This window comes from Leptidea sinapis, chromosome 1 (assembly GCF_905404315.1).
Source record: "Leptidea sinapis chromosome 1, ilLepSina1.1, whole genome shotgun sequence".
Lineage (NCBI taxonomy): Eukaryota > Metazoa > Arthropoda > Insecta > Lepidoptera > Pieridae > Leptidea > Leptidea sinapis.
The window spans coordinates 22305296-22307794 of NC_066265.1; positions in this window are offsets into that span (position 1 = coordinate 22305296).

A 2499-nucleotide genomic window follows, 5' to 3' on the forward strand; every position below is an offset into this window, starting at 1 on the left:
ACAAAATTGAGCACAATTTTTTGCCTCATGCCGGGGTATGTGTGTACGTTAGGGAGGATATCTGCTGTCACCGTCTCGGCAATTTTGAGGGTAGGGACCTGTCCACTCTCTGGCTCCGCGTTTTAGAGGACCGCGTCCGCATCTATGCGTGTGTCTACAGGTCCCATAGTGATAACGCAGAAACCGATCATCTCAGGGCTGCGTTCAAGCGGCAATTGACGACGTACTTGCACAGATCCCCTCTTCTGAAATCGTAGTCTTGGGTGATTTCAACGGGCACAATGCCGAACGGCTTGGATCACGTACCACAGACTACGCAGGGCGATCTGTGCATAATTTTGCATTGGCGTATAGTCTGTCCTAATTGGTTGAGTCGCCAACGCGGCTCCCGGATGTGGATAGCCACATGCCGTCCTTATTGGATCTTCTGCTGACTACACATCCCGATGGTTACCAGGTCTTTGTCGACGCCCCTCTCGGAACGTCCGACCATTGCCTGGTCAGGAGTATAGTGCCTATCCAACGCCAACGTCGCAGACTGTTTTTGGCACTACAAGTCAGCAGATTGGGATGGGATGCGTTCCTTTTTTGCATCCTACCCTTGGGGCAGGGTTTGTTTCCCTTCGGATGATCCTAGTGCCTGCGCCGTTGCAGTAGCCGATGTGATACTACAGGGTATGGATATTTTTATACCAAACTCTGTAGTACCCATCGGTGGCAGATCACAGCCCTGGTTTGATGTGTCAGTTAAAGCAGCATCTGACTGCAAAAAACAGGCGAATCGAACTTGGGTTGCGGCGCTGGGCACAAAGGATCCGAACTGCACAAGTTCTTAAGAGGAAATACAACCGTGCCTCCAGATTTTTTAAGCGGCAAATCGCCCGTGCAAAGTCAAAACACGTCGTCAAAATCGGCGAGCAGCTTTCCAGTTACCCTACCGGAACACGCAAGTTCTGGTCGTTGGCGAAAGCTGCTCTCGGTAACTTCAGCCAGCCGTCCATGCCGCCGTTGCACATGAGGAATGACACCCTGGCCCATACGGCAAAAGAGAAAGCCGATCTCTTGTGCACTCTTTTCGCCTCCAACTCGACTCTTGACGACAACGGAAAAACACCGCCGACCATCCCGCGGTGGCAGAGCTCTATGCCTGAAGTACAGTTCAGACAGAAAACTGTTAGGCGAGCTCTGTTTTCGTTGGACGTCAGGAAGTCGAGCGAGCCAGATGGCATTTCTCCAATCGTGCTTAGAACGTGTGCCCCTGAGTTGACGCCGGTGCTATCGCGTTTATTCCGGCACTCTTATTCTAAAGGCGTAATCCCTGACTCATGGAAGTCTGCCCTTGTCCGTCCGATCCAAAAATAATGAGACAGTTCGGATCCGGCAAACTACAGGCCTATTGCTATTACCACCCTGCTCTCCAAAATCATGGAGAGCATAATTAGCCGTCAGCTCATGGTATACCTAGAGGGTCACCAGTTGATCAACGACCGACAATACGGGTTTCGCCATGGTCGGTCGGCAGGTGATCTTCTGGTGTACCTGACACATAAATGGGCTGCGGCTATTGAAAGCAAGGGGGAAGGCCTGGCAGTTAGCCTGGATATAGCGAAGGCCTTTGATCGTGTATGGCACAAGGCGCTCCTCTCCAAACTTCCATCATTTGGGCTTTCCGAGAGCTTGTGCAAGTGGACCTCCAGCTTCCTCACTGGGCGTAGCATACAGGTCGTTGTCGACGGATATTGCTCGAACCCGAAGCCCGTGAATTCTGGAGCGCCCCAAGGCTATGTGCTGTCTCCCACGCTGTTTCTTCTGCATATCAATGATATGTTGGACACCTCCAACATTCATTGCAATGCAGACGACAGCACTGGTGATGCCATATACACGGGCCATGCAGGTCTCTCTCGGGAAATCGTCGACCAGTGCCGGGAGAAACTCGTGTCTTCTATCGAGTCCTCTCTCGAGAAGGTCGCGCAATGGGGAAAATTGAACCTTGTCCAATTTAACCTTCGCACGACACGCCACAAGTTAGGATATCATCCTCACCATCTGGATGTGTGGCGGTCTTCCACAGTGCGGTTTTCAAGGAGCTTTCTTCCACGTTCTACAAAGCTGTGGAATGAGCTTCCTTGTGCGGTGTTCCAGGGACGATACGACATGGGTACCTTCAAAAAAAGCGCGTACACCTTCCTTAAAGGCCGGCAACGCTCCTGTGATTCCTCTGATGTTGCAAGAGATTGTGGGCGACGGTGATCACTTAACAACAGGTGACCCGTACGCTCGTTTGTCCTCCTATTCCACAAAAAAAAAGCTTTCCAAAGCAATGCTATTCTCCTCTTTGCAAAACGCTTAAGCTGGTGTGCGCTGCAGCGCTGTACTAGTAATTTGTCGCGTTCTTTAGCGAGTACTACACAGTGCTCTTACATCAAAAGGTCGAAAGTGCCGCTAATATTATTGTGCTAACGCGTTCTTTTTTTATGAAAATATGGGATTAGACGG